The sequence below is a fragment of the Pelobates fuscus genome, chromosome 8, assembly GCF_036172605.1.
Source record: "Pelobates fuscus isolate aPelFus1 chromosome 8, aPelFus1.pri, whole genome shotgun sequence".
Taxonomy (NCBI): Eukaryota; Metazoa; Chordata; class Amphibia; order Anura; family Pelobatidae; genus Pelobates; species Pelobates fuscus.
Genome location: NC_086324.1, coordinates 67860882 through 67880844, shown reverse-complemented (window position 1 = coordinate 67880844; position 19963 = coordinate 67860882). Strand labels below are relative to the sequence as shown.

The 19963-nt window shown below is 41.6% G+C and overlaps 1 protein-coding gene across 3 annotated transcripts in view; it reads right to left on the bottom strand.

Annotated features, from left to right (window-relative positions):
* The window catches only part of UBE2F (ubiquitin conjugating enzyme E2 F (putative)), a 233784-nt gene that overhangs the window by 104604 nt on the left and 109217 nt on the right, over positions 1-19963 (bottom strand). The window lies entirely within an intron of this gene.

Here is a 19963-nt window from a genome sequence, read left to right as displayed (position 1 = left end):
AATATCATTACAACATGTCTGTTCGTCCACCCACTGTAAAGCGCTGCGGAATTTGTTGGCGCTATATAAAGATAATACTAATAATAACATAATAATGAAAGCATTGTGACACATCTCTTAATTATTGAATTCATTGCCACAGGTGTATAAAATCAAGCATCTAGCCATGCAGTCTGCTTCTACAAACATTTGTGGAAGAAAATTAAAATCTCAGTGAATTAAAACAGGATACTATAATAGGATGCAACCTTTGCATTAAGTCAATTTGTGAAATTTCACCCCTGCTAGATATTTCAAGGTCAACTGCTTTATTGTTGGAAAGTGGAAGTGGCATTTAGGAACAGCAGCAACTCATCCACGAAGCGTTAGACCATGTAAAGTCACAGAGCGGGGTCATTCTTTGCTGAGGCACATGGTGTGTAAAAGTTGCCAATGCTCTTCTGATTCCATAGCTGAAGAGTTCAAAATTTCTATTGGTGGGTGCATCACGGGATGGGTTTCCATGGCCGAGCAGCTGCATGCAAGCCTCACATCACAGAGTACAATGCTAAGATTCGTATTAAATGATGTAAAGGATGCTGCCTCTGGACTCTTGCAGTAGAAACATCGGTAGAGGGAAGAATAACATTCTTGCTTGGCAGTCTGATGGGAAGTCTGGGTTTTGGATGCCAGGAGCACATTAGCTGCCTTGTGCCAACTGTAAAGTTTGGTGAAGAGATAATTATATAGGGGCTGATTTTCAGGTGTTGGTCTAGGTCCAGTGGTGTATTTTGGATGTGTGCTGCCCTAGGCACGACTAAATTTGGACACCCCCAAAATCTTAATTTGCCCCCCCCCCAATTCGTGTCAAGGCCATTTTTTTGACTGACAGACACATGGCATCATTGATACATGCACTGACATACACTCACTGACAGATACACAGTCATTGGCACACACTGTTTAACCAACACACACTTTCACTGACAGACATACACTGACACACCCACTCTCAGATACACATAAAATGACACACACACTGACACACACTCACAGGCACACCCATTCTCACTCACAGACACACACTGACCGCTACACTCACTCACTCACAGTAAGGTGGACAGCCCCAGAACACGAGGCAAACAAGGCATTTGTCTGGGAGCTTAGGGTGGCATTTTTTGGCGCCCCCCCCCCCCCCTGAAAGTGCCGCCCTAGGCAAATGCCTTGTTTGCCTTGTGGTAAATACTTCCCTGTCTAGGTCCCTTACTTCCAGTCAAGGAAAAATCATAATGCTTCAGCATATAAGACATTTTGAAGAATGCTTTGCTTCAAACTTTGTAGGAACACTTTTGGGAAGGCCCTCTTCCATTCCAGCATGACTATGCCTCAGTGCACAAAGCAAGGCCCATAGAGACATGGTTGGATTAGTTTGGTGTGGGAAAACTTGACTGGCCCGCACAGAGCCCTGACCTCAACCCTATCAATGTTTTTGTTTTTTTATTTTGTTTAGAAACAAAAAATAAAAACTAATTTCACCTTTTAATTTTCACCATTTTAAACAAGCAGCTGTGTAACTATATGCACAACCTGTTCTTTTGTGGCATTTCACAGATGTTTGTTTCTGTCCTATGTGCTCACATTGCATTTAATAAACTGCTGTTCTCCAAACATTTAATTCAGCCTACATAACAAAAAAAATAATCTTTTGAAGACGCATCCTGCTTTACGCAGTCAGCAGCCACCTGACAGCTGAACAGAATGCAAGTACATGCCCCTCTTCTTTGCACACGCCTGCAGTCAGCCAGCTGTGACTGTCAGATTCAGACAATCAGCAAAGTTGTCTGAAAGCTATTGCAGTTTTCCAATAAATCTGGACGGGGTTAAAGTCTCCTTTATTCATTACATATACTAACAAGGTTCTGTAAGCATCAATCGTGCTCTTAAAATATTATCATATTTATTATTATAGTTGTGAGCATCACACTAATTGTTTTTTAACCGAGGTAAGATGCCTGATGACCATACAAGAAAATAAACTTTATAAATTATTGTTTGAGAGGTGTCATGCACACCACTTCATGCATTGGCTACCTGGAGAAATCTCACTACTGTTGAAGTGGCTGTTTACATTTAAAAAATGTTTACAAGGAAGTTCAAAAGCAAGAGAAGCATTCATCGATCACAAAATACATACTCTTGCTATTTTTAGAAAAATTGATTTTATTATTTGTCAAAATAAATTGGGTTTTTTATAGTTAAAATAGGTACCTATTATAACTGTGGCGCAACCAGCCCCGCCACTTGTGCCTGGAGAGGACTGCTTGCCAGCCTCTTGCCCTGTGATGTATTGCCCTTCTAGGAACTGATTTGGGCATATTGTATTTTATTATGCTGCTGCTGGCCCTTTAAGAACCATCTGGGGACATACTGTGGAGTTACTGGGTGGCCACCATTTCATGTATAAGAGGCACATGGTGAGAACAATGGATGAAGCACAAGGTGAGAACAATGGATGGCGGCCATTTTAACTCACAGACACTGTTTGGACTTTTCTACACGGTGCCATCTCGCCTGTATTTGGTGCACAAAGACATCGTGCAGTAGTTTTAAACTATACAACAGGGGACACATTATACAGTAATTATTTTTCATACAGCCTCTATATGTTCTGCGGAATCTGCATTAAACTGTATCTTCCAAACTACTGAACGGATATGGGTGAATTTTGGATCTACTTTTTATGGTGTTATTGTATGTTTTGGGGTCCCTGTGATATGTTTTATAAAACTGTATTTCTCTGTCTGTTATAATTATATTACCCATTGTGTTCAGTAATCATATCACAGGCAGAGGGGAGGATTTTGTGTGGGAGTGTCTGTGTGTATTGTACGGATTGATTGGTTGTATTTCAAAACCCTGTGGGCAGTACTATGTTGGTGGATTGTGAATAAAAGAGGCTTGTCAGCTCTGCTTGATCTCAAAACGAAGTGTCGTCTCGTTATTGGGGGAATTGGATTGTATGCTGATTGCCAGGAGTGGAAGCTGATTGTATGCTTTTCCTGTTCAGCGGTTTACAGCATTCATATGCTTGAGAGCATTTGTATGCTACTCCGGTTCGGTGGTTGTGGTGTCTGCTGCAGTGCTTGGAGTCCTCAGGAAGCGCTAGGAGCATCCTTCGACGGAGGTACCTAGTCGGGGTGCCAGGTGATCCGTTACAATAACATTACCTCAATAAAAAGACTAGAGGTCTAAGATAATATATATTAAGAGAATATCTATTATAGTAACAGCAGGAACTCTAGCTGCATGTGCTGAAAACATTAACAGTATGAGAGGGGTTGAAAACTTAGGGGTCTATTAACTAAACACTGAATGGCAATGTAGTGGAAAAGGGGCAGCAGGTGGCACAGAATGATGGGGGTATGGGGCAGCAAGAAGTGGAAAAGGGGCATGGGGCAGCAGGGGGCATGAGGTGTGAAGGAGACATGGGTCAGCAAGAAGTGTGAGGGGGGCATGGGGCAGCAGAGGGACATTGGGCATCAAGAAGTGCGAGGAGGGCATGGGGCAGCAGGGCGACATGGAGCATCAAGAAGTGTAAGGGGGCATGGAACAGCAGGGCGACATGGAGCATCAAGAAGTGTAAGGGGGCATGGAACAGCAGGGCATGGGGTTGCAGGGGAGCATCGAGTGTGAGGGGGCATGGGGCAGAAGGAGGTCATGGAGCAGCAAGTAGTGTGAGGGGTCATGGGGCAGCAGGTGGGCATAGAGTGCGGAGAGCATGGGGCAGCTGAGGGAAATGGTGCATCAAGAAGTGTGAGGAGGGCATGGGGCAGCAGGTGGACAAAGGGCAGCAAGAAGTGTGAGGGGGCATGGGGCACACGGGGACAATCACAGTTAGTGTGAGGGGGACATATGGGGCAAAATAAAGTATATAGGATATACCTTGGACCTTGACTGGGTAATCAGTTTTCCTGGTGGTCCAGTGGCAGAACATGCAGAGCGAGCTCTCTGTGGAAGCGGTCAGAGTGTTCCCGTGGTAACCCACAGCAACGCTCTGATAGGCTGGCTGAAAGCCCCCTCTTTACAACCTTGGGCTGACCAGACGGCCTGCGCTCAGGCACCATTTGCTTTGCAGGGGCCAATCAGGGAGATACTTAGATCTCCACTGTTGGCTTTGGTCCTGCGGTTCCCAATCTACGCAGTGCAGTGCACTGCTGGTCGAGTCGCCATTACTGAATGTTTTTCGCATACCCCCAGAGGCACTGGATTGTACCACTGGGGGAATGCATACCACAGGTTGGAACCCCTGCAATAGTGGAACTCTAATAACCAAATTCAGGAGCACTGAGCCGAAATAGTAAAAGCAAATTCATTGTTTAGTGAATAGGCTGCTTCGACTAGTATTAAACTCATATGAGAATGTCTTTAGAGGGGAACAGCATGAGTATGCACAACATGAAATTCACTAATTCAGTACATAAGTAAAATTTTAATTTAAAGCAGTTAACATTTGGTTGATCGTGAATACAAAAGTAGCAAAGTAGTAGTTAATCAGTATTTTAATTGGTAGTTTATAGTGAATACCGTGAATGGGGTATATACCGTATTTATCGGCGTATAACACGCACTTTTTTCCCCTGAAAATAGGGGAAAAATTGTGGGTGCGTGTTATACGCCGATATCCCATAATTACTTACCTGTCCTGAAGCGTGGGCCGGCTTCACAGCGCGCACCGCGGTACAGGAACTTTAATTTAAGGTTCCGGTTTCCGGCGGGACTGAAAGGAAGTGTGCACAATAGTGTGCACACTTCCTTTCAGTCCCGCCGGAAACCGGAACCTTAAATTAAAGTTCCTGTTCCGCGGTGCACGGTGTGAAGCCGGCCCACGCTTCAGGACAGGTAAGTAATTATGGGAGGGGAGGAAAGTACACTATGGGAGGGGGAGGAAAGTACACTATGGGAGGGGAGGGGGAGGAAAGTACACTATGGGAGGGGAGGGGGAGGAAAGTACACTATGGGAGGGGAGGAGGGGAAGTACACTATGGGAGGGGAGGAGGAGGAAAGTACACTATGGGAGGGGAGGGGGAGGAAAGTACACTATGGGAGGGGAGGGGGGAGAATACTATGGGAGGGGAGAGGGGAGAATACTATGGGAGGGGAGGGGGGAGAATACTATGGGAGGGGAGGGGGGGAGAATACTATGGGAGGGGAGGGGGGGAGAATACGAGGGGAGGGGAGGGGGGAGAATACTATGGGAGGAGGGGGGGAATACTATGGGAGGAGGGGGGAATACTATGGGAGGGGGGAGAATACTATGGAAAGGGGGGAGAATACTATGGAAAGGGGGGAGAATACTATGGGATGAGGGGGGAATACTATGGGTTGAGGGGGGGGAATACTATGGGATGAGGGGGGAAATTTCCTGGAATTTCTTTCTAAAAATGAGGTGCGTGTTATACGCCTGTGCGTGTTATACGCCGATAAATACGGTACATCATAAAATTCCCTATTAATACAACATAAGCTTAAAGTACTACTCTAAAATAAGCAAAATAAACAATATAAAACCATGGTAAAGAGAGTCTTAAGCAAGATGCTCATATGTTTCCAGTTCTGATGCCCACCTCACCCAGAGTCATAGACACCTTGCATACATGCCATCAGTTAGCCACTGCAATGTCCATCATGATGAATGGGGTGACATTGATGGATATGAGCAGGCCCGGACTGGCCATCGGGCCCAACGGCAAATGCCTGGTGGGCCGTGGTGGCCATGGGATCTCCCCTGCCAGCCCCTGCAGGGCCAGCGCTATCCGAGCACCGACCCTGCAGTAGTCCACGGCGGGCCGGTGGGGAGATCAAAGATCTCCCTCACCGGCCCACACGCAGTATATTGCAGCCGCCGGCGGGGAGAGAGTGAGGGAGCCAGGAGAGAAACACGGAGGAGCTCTAACTTACAGCTCCGCCGGGTTCCTCTCGCGAGATTCGAAGCGTTGCCATGGCAACGCTCCGGGTCTCGCGAGAGTGAACTCTAGCCCCACAGGTTAGAGTTCACTCACCACTATGACCACCAGGGATGGCAGCAGCAGCAGGATTCCCTCCTCCCAGGCATAAGGTAAGAAGGGAGGGGGGATATAATCACTCAAGTAAAAGCAGCCTCACTTACTCACAGACACCCTGCACCCCTGACACTCACAGCACACACACAATCACAATGCACCCCTGACACTCACAGACACACACACTGCACCCCTGACACTCACAGCACACACACACACTGCACCCCTGACACTCTGTTTCCTCACACACACACACTGCACCCTCACACAGTTTCCTCACACGCACACACTGCACCCTCACACAGTTTCCTCACACGCACAGCTTCCTCACACGCACATAGCACCCTCACGCAAACACAGCACACACACACACACACACAATATGCTTTCCTAGCATTTTTGTCTCCTGGTATCCAAACTATGGATTTCAATTTTCAAGCAAACACAGTGCAAGCATGTTATTACATTTGCTTGCGCTTGTGCAGAACAAATACAGGGTCTTTTTCTCATGCCAGAGCTTTTCAGCAGAGCTCTGCGCATGGTCTACCCTGGAAGAGCATTGAACCAACATGCTCACTTTGTGATGGGGCGTGCTTGTCATTGGTGATGACAAAACACACCCTATCTGGCCCCGCCCCCTTTTTAGTGGGCTGCTGCAATTAAAAAATGCCCGGGCCGAATTTTCTTCCCAGTCCGGCCCTGGATATGAGAGGATGTGGGCTGAATCAGAGATATGTTGCATGTGTTGCCAAGCAGTAATCATGCACATGGAAACCTGGTAATTGCTTTTGGGGTCAAAGGCCGGTTACAGCCAATCGGATCCACAGGAGGGGTATTTAAACCTAATTCCTAAACTCCTTTTGCTCGTTGCCCTGTCGTGGTTTCATCCTGATGGTAATCTGAGAGCGCGTTCCTAATCTTGATTTTCTGGTAATTGACTTTGGCTTCGTTTTGACTTCCCTGAATTCTGGTATCCTTGACTTCCCCTCATTATTATGTCTGATTCTGTGTTCCTGACCTCGGCAAGTATTTTGACTATTCTTGGATACGTTAAGTCCGGCCATTCTAACGTTATCCTTAGTCCTAGGTGTGACTCAGTTCTGCGTGCTGGATCAACTTGTAATCCTTACAACAGCAAAGTAGTCCAGGGACTCAAGGTCTTCATACATCAGCAGATGTATTGGAAAAAACATGACAGATACAGCAACGTATCGATGCCTTCAGGGATCTTTATCAAGCTTGAAGAGATCGAAACGTTGCTGTATCTGTCATGTTTTTCCAATAAATCGGTGGATATATGAAGACCTTGAGTGCCTAGACTACTTTGCTGTTACTATATGGATAAGGGGTTTGCCAGCCCTAAGTACAGTGCACCGAGGTCTACAGGGGATGAGAGTGTGGATGCCTGTTTTTTTTTTTTTTATTGCAATCAGTGGGTTAGAATTTCAGTGAAATTCTAACACAGTCAATGTAAGTATTTCACAAAGATTGTATCTTTATGAAATACTGATTTCTAAGGGGTGGGGGGAGGATCCACAAAGAGCGGCTTTAAACATGTGAGCTTATCACCTCCTATTAATCATAAATATACAGAATCATCTTATAGTTGGAGCCCCTCGTCTCCAGTCTAGATTTTTTATATTCATAATCCAATGTCTCCTTTTTCCCTGATTGACCTAAATGGGTCGTTTTACACATAAAAAGGAATTGTAACAGGCTGTATTTTAAACTATTACTGCTCTTACAGAACGAAACTGAGGTAAAGAACATGTCGGGGGAGAGTGATCATTTTAATGCAATTTTTACAGCCCTGATGAAGCCTTTCAGAAACGTGGTAACCTTCTATTACACTGCAACCTGAAAGTGATAGCTGTCTTTTTCTATAATGGAGGCTAACCAACAAGAGGGATTATGTCATTAACGGATGTCAGAAGGGTCTCTCACCATGCAGCTAAATTAGATGCTCTTATTCTTGATAGCACACCAGGAAACGCAATGGTAGCATCTCTAAGAGCTTTATAGAGGAAATGAAAATAATCTAACTTGGGCATATCACAGACAGCTCGTTTATTTCCTGTGAGGCAGCGACCATGCTTATCTTTACAGGTAGCAAGGAATATTCTTCAGCCATTGTCAAAAAGAAATAAAGATCATAAGGGCAATAAAGGAACTATATGCATTAATAAACTCTTGATTTTAATGAATCTTTTCATATTTCAAATACAATGAATCAAAGATTAAAATGTCCTTGAAGATTTCACTTTTCTTGACAAGAATTCTGTCACCAATCAAATATTGGAGGGGAGCACACAATTGTCTGCAATTGTTTGTGTGCTGCCAAAATAATGTATGGTATTAAAAAAAAAACAAAAAAAAAAAAACACATTATGTATCACTAAAACTACACTATAACCAACCACCATACTGTGGACATTTAGGCTTAAATGCAGATTTTAAGGATACCAGTGAGATGTGTCAAGATTTATTTCATTCAATTTAAATTGCAAGTATGGTTTCTAAATCTCCAAAGCTTTTCAGTGGTTAAATAGATTGTACTACTATCTGTCAGAGGAGCATTGAGAAACTGCAGCATTCCAATTATCTATAAATACAACTCTTTTCTTTTTAAAAACAGACACAACTTAACCAGCATCCCATAAAAAAAAATAAAAAAAAAAAAAGATGATTAAGATTGCGGATTAGGTTGCAGTTAGTCCACTTAAAGCGGCACTGTCATGCCAAACTTACCTTTCCCCAATCGATTCCTCTTCTCTCCCTCTGTCGGGATCTGTTCTTCATTTCTTCCTGTCTGCTCTAGTTTTCTTTAAAAATTAAGACAAAGTAGGAACTATTTCTCTTCTGGAGGTATCCTACGCCATGACCAGCGGAGGAGCAAAGTGTGCTTCGGGGGTCAGATACATTTTCCCATGATCCTTAGCTTTCCTCCCTGTTCCCACGATGCCTCCTGTCAGTATCGCCGAATGTCCTGCTGAACAGTTTCTCCATTCGTTTTAGAACGCAATCCGGGACTTTGTTCGGATCGCAATTTCATTCGAATGAATGAAACTCCGATCCTATTCGTGTTGTGGCTGCATCTTGCAGCCGCTTAGTAGATAACTCTCTAATTTAAACGGTATTAGGGAGCTATCTACCAAAAGTCTGAAAGACCTAAATTGGTCTTTCAGCCACATTTACTAATACTAAGTAAAGACTACTTAGTATTAGCAAATTCTGCCCCTACTCGCTATACTGCGAGTAGGGGCATGTCTTGTAAACAGTGAACAGCCAGTGGCTGCTCACTGTAAAAAAAGTTTTAAAAACCTATTGCCCCCCACCCCTGCACGGTGGGTGGGGGCCCTACATAATGAGGGGGGGTCACCTACTGTTCGGCCCCCACCCCTGCGCGGCGGGTGGGGGTCCTACATAACAATGGGGGGGATGAACCTACTGTCCTCCCCCTACCCCTGCGCGGCGGGTGGGGGCCCTAAATAACAATGGGTGGGGGACCTACTGTCCTCCCCCCCCGGTTCCCACCCCTGCGCGGCGGGTGGGGGCCCTAAATAACAACAAGGGGGGGACCTACTGTTCTCCACCCCGGCCCCCACCCCTGTGCGGTGGGTGGGGACCATAAAGATAATGGGGGGGGGAGACGACGACACCTACTGTCCTCCCCCCCCCCCACCCCTGGGGATGGCGCTGACGTCGGCAGGAGGAGGAGAGTTCCCCAGCGCCAAGGGAGACCGTCACAGGAGAAAGGTAAGTGTTTTAACCCCTTCAGCACAGCAGGAATGGGACCCTGAGGGTGGGGGGGACCTAAAGACCCCATAGTACCAGGAAAACGAGTTTGTTTTCCTGGCACTATAGTGGTCCTTTAACTATAAAATGCACACTTTCCACAGAAAATACATTATAAAATAAACATAAAAAGTTTAGAAAATACCTTAATCAAACTGTTATTCTGCAAATAGTTGTGCACACAATGAAATGAAGGTGTTCTGCAAACATGGATAATTAACCTATTAAACTGGAGATCACATTGCAATAATTTCCTCATTACCGATTTAACAGTTATCTATATATTTAACTATTAAAAGAACCTAATAAGAAATTATACTAACTGTGAAAGTATGACATCTGCATCTGGTTGCAAATATTAAAGATAACAACCAGAAAACATTAGTCTTAGTTTAATTTAGTTTTACATTTTAAACTGAGTCTTTCTGACTATATTATTGCCATTTATATAGCGCAACCAGATTTCGTAGCGTTTTACAATATTATAGGAGGGGGGATTTAGCTATAAATAGGACAATTGCAAGAAAACTTACAAGAACAATAGGTTGAAGAGGACCCTGCTCAAACGAGCTTAAAGTCTATAGGAAGTGGGGTGTAAAACAAAATAGGACAGGAAATAGCAAAATAGGTGGAAGTGAAGCAGAGCTGGAGGAGAGAGTAGAGTGCTGCCCTTTAACCCCTTAAGGACACATGACATGTGTGACATGTCATGATTCCCTTTTATTCCAGACGTTTGGTCCTTAAGGGGTTAAGAGAGAGCAAGAGACAGGCATGTGAGGTATAGGTTACTCTGTGAGGCCATAAGCTTTCCTAAAATGATGGGTTTTAAGGCACTTCTTAAAGGATTGAAGACTAGGGGACAGTCTGATGGCGTTAGGCAGGCTATTCCATAGGAAGGGATTTAAATCAAGCCCACTCTGGTTCTAACACACCTGTAGTATGTGGTATCTATGCATCAATCAAAAAGTGGCAATGACATATTCAGCCAATCCTTAATTTCCCATAGCAACAAACATAAACAGACACTACTGTGCATGCACCACCAGCTCCTCCTCATTTCTACTGAAATACACAAGAAATGTACATTAGTGAGAATACAGCTTACACTCAAAACTTAACTCACAACAACGTACACTCACAATTGCCGCTCTGGCAAAATGTTATCACAGATGGAGGGCAAGAGCTGAATGTCTGATGTTGAAAGAAACCCATTTTGTGGAATGAGATTTTTGAGTCAGGGCTAGAAAAGACTCCGCTTTGCGCCTGAGATCAAAACGGTCAAGAAACTTGAAGCAATGATTTTAAAGCCTAACAAAAACATAGTTGATTTTTTTTTCTTTTTCAATATGTGTAAAGTGCAAATAAAAATATAAAATTATGAAAGACCACGTGCAATCAAACTTTTTGTAATTGTATGGGCTTATTCAGCAAAGCCACAAGAAGCATAGTCTATTTTCTTTAATTTACAAAAAAAGGTCTACTCTTAAAATACAATGGGAGTTATTGACTAAACCAGCAATATTTTCAGTCCTCTTTATTTTGGAATGATTTTCCAGTTTGTTGGTTTTTTTTGGGGGGGGGGAGGAAACAACAACAATGGTCAACTAAAGTGATAATGTAGAATAGGAGATCACAGTAAAGGCTTGCAAACTCAAAAGCAGGAACTTAAAGGGACACACCAGGCACCCAGACCACTTCTGGGTGCCAACTCCCACTACTCCTAACCCTGCAAGTGTAATTATTGCAGTTTTTTTTATAAACTGCAATAATTACATTGCAGGGTTAACTCCACCTCTAGTGGCTGTCAATAGAGGTCACTTCCTGATTTGTAGCAAGGATTTTCCTTGCTAGAGCGTCGCTTTACGTCCTCACGCTGTGTGAGGACCTCCAGCGTCGCTCATTTCCCCATAGGAAAGCATTGAAATTCGTTTTCAATGCTTTCCTATGGGGAGGCCGCGCATGCGCATTAGGTCTCCTCGGCCGGTGGGCGGGATCAGTCTCGCCCGCCGGCCGACTGAATCAGAGGGAGGAGCAGAGGAGGAGGCGGCGACCAGGGACATCGCCGCTGCCTCAGGTAAGTGACTAAAGGGGTTTTCACCCCTTCAGTAACTGGGGATAGGGAGGTGGGAGGGAGAGGGACCCTCCAGTGCCAGGAAAACGGATTGTTTTCCTGGCACTGGAGTTTCCCTTTAATGGAAATCAATGCATGTGGTGCAGATTTGCATCTATATGAAACAGAAAATTACACCGCTTAAGGGGAAATACTAAAATATGCGTTAAATCTATATTAAAGAGGATCTTTCAATTTGTAGTTTTTAATAAACATGAATCCTATATTAAAACTAACAATATGTGACAGACATATTTATTAAAACTGCCAATAATTTTTTTTTTTTTTTTTTTTCCAAATTCCAAAACAATTAAAAGTTCAGGAGAAAACAAAGTACAGAGATCGGGAGTGCTAAAACCAGTATTTCTACTGGTGAGCCTTTCTGTTAAAATCAGCCATGAATCACAGACAGCAGAGATAGTACGACAAATGGATTTAAAAAAAATATATATTTTGTGCGCGTAGAAAAAGGTACGATATAAAATACAGCTTTAGCATCACCCCAGGTTGAGCTGTTGAGTTGGAGAAGGGTTATAAAAAAAAAAAAAAAAAAAAGCATACCGTAGTTCGTTTTTATCTGTGATTTATATGATAAATATAAAATTTCTTGGAGCAACCTATCCTATTTTCTGTTTTTTACTATTTGTGTTCTTGGGGTTTCTAAGGGAGTCCCCTCTTTTTCAGGTGTGCTGCCTCTATTTTTGTTTGGTTATTAAGCGCAGATAAATTATTCCTTTTTTTCCCCACAGAGAAGTCATAATTGTCCAAAGATACCAGGAAAGAGAAAGGGGCATCCAAAATGGAGCAAGTACAAATAGGACTTTGGCTCTAACTCTGAAGACAGCAACCAAACTGAGTTAAAGTCCCATTCCAGTTTATGTAAGTAGTTCTTCCCATCAATTATCAGGTTAAAAATGCACTAATAATTAACACCTCACTGGCCATGTTGAAAATACTAAACATTGATATTGCCCAGCTACGTTTCATAGCTAAATTAAGGAAAAGGTAGGTGGCTGCTTTGAACAGTGCTAAGCTCACCATAGTAGATAACCTTGTACTTTCCTTGACAAGAAGCAAGATAATGCACAACTTAATGAATGAAATGCCTTGCCTTGCCAATTTGATTTTCTAATTATGTGTTATTATGAGTGGCACAGTCTGTTTCCCTATAGCGTGGGTCGATAATGGGCAGCTCCTGGAAAACCACTGAGCTTTAATTCCGTTATATAAAAACTAAGCAAAAACCAAAACACTTCTGGAAAATCATGTTTCATAGTCTAACCCTCTGATGCTGCCTTAGAGGACTGCTGGAATTTGTAGTATAATTTTATATTACCAGTGAAACAAAATGATGGGTCAAAAAACACTGATAGTGGCTAAAAATACACACAGAGGACAGAATGAATACGAGAACGCATTAAGATGATGGTGAATTCATGGCATAGCTTCCAAGCAGGAATAATCTACAAAATATGAGCACTGCTGTAAGAATTTAGAAGGGGGAAGGGAACGGGGGGGAGGGGGTTAAAAAAAACATCAAAGATCAAACAGCATTTGATATACTGAACAGAACGAGCAACTATTCATATTTAACATTACCACAACTGTTTTACATAAAAAAAACTTGTGCAATGCAGAGTTCGTCAATTAACAGTGATGGCTAACCTCCATTTCTTCTCTTGTAGAAGGCTTCCCATTATAATCAATCTTCTTGCTAGGGTAACCAACCCTATTAAACATGGGAAAAACAAACCTTGAACTCATTAAACTGGAGGCAAGATGCATAAAAATATTATATTTTCAACTGTTAAAACCTTTCAAAACAAGAATTAAACTAACAATCCCCTTTCCTCTACATCCTAGCCAATGATCAGCGTGACCTGTGCCATTTAATATTTTCCTAGAAATGTAAAACACAATTGCCAATTAAAAGCAGATACGATGAACCATTTTGACCCTTTTGAAAAGTGTAGGAAACAGTGTCAAATTCCAATCAATGGCCAACTAGCTCACAAGAATACCACTCAAAAAACACCAGAGCTGGAAAATTAACTAGCTCCTGATGTGTGTTCTTTTAGAAGTTAAAAACAAACACGTGAAGAAAAACAACAACAAAACACATTTATAGTTTTAAAAACACTTAATAATAAACAGCTGCTTCAACAACCGTAAATACAAAAAATTATGAGTAACACAAATATAGTTTAATATTTAAATAGAAATATAATACTGTAATGTATAAATATCAATGGGGAAAAAGACAAAAATCAGGCACTGCTAACATTGTGTAAAACAGCATATACATTATCCATACAAAAGACTAAAAGCATTTCTTTACTAGAATAACATTCAGCATTTGACATTTATGAGTAATAATCAATGTATTTTTTTCTAATAATTAAAAATTACAATATTATTTAATTGTGTTTCTTATATTTTACATGAGCCTTAGGGCACAGATAATGTTTATTTTTTCAGTTGTGCTGACAAGGATAGTGGCTATTTCCCATATTCTTAACCCCTTAAGGACCAAACTTCTGGAATAAAATGGAATCATGACGTGTCAGACATGTCATGTGTCCTTAAGGGGTTAAGCAACACCCTACCAAATGTTTTATGTTAATGCAATGAATCAATCCCTTAATGCAGGAGGCATTTGTACAAGTTCTAATATAAAAAACAAACAAACAAAAAAAAAAACTGGAATTTGCGCTATAAGTCTGCTCAACCTTAATTTACCTATTAAGTTCATCCACACTCATATATAGTTTTGTTCAGGACAAACAGGACTTTATTTTCACGTTAAATATTCATATATGAAATAATTTAATATGAATAAAATCTAAAAAAGTGTGAGAAATTTAAAAAAAAAGTGTTATTTTGCAAGTTCTGCCTGACATTTTAACTGTGAATGTCATAATATTGTTCGCTTTTACTGCAATAAAATACACATATTTGTGTACACTGATGTCTCTCACGAGTACAAACGTACCACCCATGTCAGGGTATACTGGGGTTCTAGAAAGTTACAGGGTCAAAGATAAGACTTGCCCATTTCTGATTTTACACATTAAAATTTGCCAGATTGGATGCTTTTAAGATCATATGACAGCTCAGGAATGAAAATCCCCCCATAAACCCCATTATGGCAGACCATTTGAAAAAGTAGACAACTCAAGAGTATTCAAAACGAGGTATGTCCAGTTTTTTTTTAGTAGCCACTTGGACACAAACGCTGGACAAAGTTAGCGTTCATTATTTTTTTTTTTTTTTTTTGCATTTTTCACAAATAAACTGCCCTTTCACCGATGATATAATCAGCATTTTAAGTTTTACTGCTCTAAAACACTCATTTTTGTGTTCAGTAATGTCTCACAAGTACCCTCCATGTCCAAGTATGTGTTTTGGAAAGTTACATGGTCAAATATAAGACTTGCCCATTTCAGTTTTTCCACATTGAAATTTGCCAGATTGATTATGTTGCTTTTGAGACTGTAAGGCAGCCCAAGAATAAAAATTACCCCCATCATGGCATACCATTTGAAAAATTGGACAACTCTGGGTATTGAAAATGGGATATGTCCATTAATTTTTAGTAGCCACTTAGTCACAAACGCTGGCCAACGTTATCGTTCATATTTGTTGTTTTTATTTTGCATTTTTCACACAAAAACTACACTTTCACTTATCATTGTTTTAATGTTTTACGGTTTTAAAACGCTATTTGTATTCAGCAAGGTCTCCCGAGTACAACAGTACCCCATGTACAGGTTTTATGGTGTTTTGGAAAGTTAAAGGGTAAAATATTGGGCTTGCAAATTAAATTCTCTGGATTTTCTGCCTGGGTTGTCAGGCAGGTCCCTCAAATTATAATTAATAAAATCACATAATTATGTAAAAAGATTACATAAATACACATGTTGAATTTAAATATATACTTATCTAAATTCAATGTGCATATTTATGTAATTATATGTATACATGTATATATTTTTTAATTTAAAAAAAAAAAAATTTTTTTATTTTTTTTGAAATATAATTTTATTCCAAGTGTATTTTGATATAGAATCTCTTGCACTCACGCTTAAATGTCCCTTGATTACCGGGTGCCAGTAAACCAGGGCTTTGATATCCAAATGTCCAAAGAAGTAGCAGCACTTACGGGGTTAAAAAGTCCAATCTTTCTTTAGAAATGTTTAAAACACGATCAACGTTTCCGTCCTATCTATAGGACTTTCTTCTGGATCAATATATTGTGTGTGTGTGTGTGTGCGCAATTTAAATTCTAAATGGCTTTACAGCCCATTATTATGTGCCTTAACAGTGTGAAGAGGTTCATTTATATTCAAGATCCACAGCAATAATACTCAAGAAATGTGTATTTATACTACAATAAATGTGTTTGGAAACCAGTCTATGTAGCTAAGATACATTATTCTTGTCCTTGATTCCACTTAAGTAAAACTTTTTTTTCCTATTTATATTTCAATAAATAAGTACAAAATATACAGAGAGAAAAACATTGCTTATAAAAATATGAGTAATAACTTCATACATAAGAAAATGTAGAGTAACATCATAATACATAGCAGGCACTGGCTAGTGGAATGTTTAAATTAAAGAGATAGACAATGCTTGTAAAACATAACTAGTGAAATACAAAAAAAACATTGGCACTGGCTGCAGTTTAAAACAGAGAATGTGTAGTAGTCCACTGGGACTCATCTTAGCAGAAATTACGGTAAATGCCAAGTGAGGAGATAAAAGATAACCAGACAGCTGGTTATATAATAGTCAACTAATGCCTAGGAAAAGGAAGGGCAGAGTTCTCTTGTAAAGACCACTGTAAGGAAACCAAGTTTAACCAAACCGAGTTCGGTAGTTTCCTCCCGGACGGTCAGAGCCTAAAGTAGCGAGAGTCCGGTTCGGTAGTTACAGGAACGAAATCCATACGGAATATAACAGCTGCATAAGATAATTCCCTTGTTACAGCATACAAATTCCAAATAACAGTCAGAGTCCAGGTTCAGGATACAAGCAGAACTAACGTTTATTCACACACATGGCTTTTTATGCAGGTCCCCATGCAAGGGGACATCCCACAGGGAGGAGTAACATTTATCCAATCCCGAACAGTAAAAATATAAAACACACCCAATACAAACAGGCAGTTCCCTCCCCTAGTCCTGGAGATAATCAGGTCTGATATAGTAACAACCTAATTATCTCCAGGCTGAAAATTCACTATTTTCCCCACTTTCTGGAACACCCCTTTATACCTGGGGTATCCCCACAAATACTATATCCCCTGATAGCCCCGATCCGGGTGACCAACATATCCAAATTTCACCCGGATCGGTTCAGGGGTTCGCAAAAAGTATGGAAGTCCTTTGTGACCGGTCCACTGGGGGCGGACTGCCCAAAATAGTTCCAGAGGTTCGTGTGGTTTTGCCGGTCACTTCAGAAAAGGGGAAGAAATGCATAAAAGTACCGAATGAATTCCCCTGGCTCCTAGCAGCGATTGTTCCCCTCATTCGTGTGCATATTTGTACCGAATAGCGCTCTCCTAGCTAATCGGTATCACTAGTTCCAGCGTTCGCATGATGGAGACCGGTGATTGGGAAGTCGAGTGTCCGATTTTAGTTCCAGACACTCGACGACCAAGTCCCGCTGCCTGTGTTTGGCGAAAAAAAGATGGCCGCGGTTTTCTCTGCCACGTGGCGTTCGACAGTACGAACGCTGACCGCACACATAGAGGGTGAAAGTGATGCCGGCTTTGAAGTTAAGTGAGCCAGGGGTGGTCTCTGTTCGGCAGTCCCATCTGCCGAATGAAAAGTACACAAAAAAGCAAGAACTATGCAACAAAATATCGAATAATATAGTCATTTCTTCACAACCACCTAAGAAGGCACCTAGAAAGTGCCAAGGCAGATCACCATACCCGCACCAAGCTTGGTAAGGTGCCAACACCATTTCAAACATCCATCCCCCTCAGGGTTCTGTGTAGGGATCCAGAACAATATCTGCCTCCCTGATTTCTTCTTTAGACTCCCTTACATAGGTGTGGACAGTGTGGAGAGTTTTTCCCATGAATGTCTCTCAGCCCAGGTAGGCTGATAGGACAGACGACTGGATATGACAGGAATACCCGATATAGGCTTCTGAGGCCTCCCTCTTTGACTTATCTCCCTCCTGAAAGTGACTATAATAGTTCAACTTGTCTACTCTATGGAACATTCGGTCCCTGAAGCCCTTGCATTGTCAATCCAAGGCTGCCAAAGCCTCTGCCAGCTGAGGGCCACAATGCCAGAGACTGATCTTGCAGACATTTTTTGAACAATCAGGCTGTTGATCCAGGGGACCCTCAGGCACGTTTAACGTTAAATAGGCTACCCTGCAGAGACCAGGAAAATCCTTACCAATCTAAAGGGGAGAAGGGGCCAGAGCTGCAGGGAACTGGTGCACTGCAGAGATAGGGAGCTGTTGCTTCCCTCACTAAGTAACCAGGCTAGGGCTCAGATCCTGGCGGTTACAATCCCTGGAGCATTTCGTACATTTGGGGGACACACAGTTACAAGGATGGCACAAACTTCCTTGATAAAGCCAGGACTCCCTCCAGAAAGTAGAACTCAAATAAAAATCACCAGTAAGTAGTCTAGTGAGCAGGAGATCGGAGGAGCAATGTAAACATGAATAAGGTCCTGCCCTGTCATTGCATAAATTATTTTAAGTCACCTAAATTGTAACTAATAATCCTGGCTCCTGACAACACCCCCACTCAGAACTCTTAAATAAAAGCTAAAATTAAATTTCCATTTGCAATGTTGGAAGGTATGCATCTTTCTTTTCAATTACATCTTAGTATTATTTTCGTTCTTTTTCAATACATTTTCTTCCACATTTTTTCTTACCATTATTTTATTTCAGCCACCCTCAGAGACCACTTCCACAGATGACAATACAGAACTGCCTAATGAGTCAGAGCAATGTGATGTACCCGTAATACACTTCCAACCACCCTTTTCACGGTGACAAGCACACTGCCTCTACAGTATCTAAACACAGATTGTTCCTGGATCATCATACATCAGTGGGCAGTCCAGAGGAAATCTTTAAGTTTCCCCAACTAGTCAATCAGTTGTCTTGTGCTTCATCAGGGCAAGAACAGCTTTCCACACATTGGGATTCAAGGGACACTATAGTCACAAAAACAACTTTAGCTTAATGAAGCCCATGCTGTCGCACTGCTCAATTCTATGCCATTTAGAAGTTAAATCACTTTGTTAATGCAGCCCTAGGGACACCTCCCTGCACACGACTTACACAGCCTTCATAAACACTTCCTGTATGGAGTCATCTAATGTTACACTTTATGCCCCATTAATAGCTTCCAGGTGTTCAATTTACAGAGCAGGAGATAAGCACTTTTAAAGTAAGTTATATCGGATTGAAAATTAAACCATGTTTTACATGCAGGCTGGATAATTCAAAGCGAGGGGAGGTCAAGCTAGGGCTATATAAAGAGTAACAAAAGTGATTTAACTCCTTAACCCCTTAAGGACTGAGCCAAATGTACAAGTTGTGAACAAAACAAAACGTAAACAAAACCTGGCATTTGCGCTATATGTCTGTCCAACCGTAATTCACCTCTTTCATATTAAATGCACCCCCCCTTATTATATATCATCTTATTCAGGGGAAACAGGGCTTTCATTTAATATCAAATATTTAGCTATGAAACATAATTTAATATGAAAAAAAAAATGGGAGAAAATAAGACTTATTTTTTTAGTTCTACATGACATTTTAACTGTCAATGTCATAATACTGTTTGCTTTTACTGCAATAAAATACACATATTTGTATTCAGCAAAGTCTCACGTGTAAAACAGTACCCCCTATGTACAGGTTTTATGGTGTTTTGGGAAGTTACAGGGTCAAATTTAGAACGTTACATTTGAAATTGAAATTCGCCAGATTGGGTACATTGCCTTTGAGACTGTATAGTAGCCCAGGAATT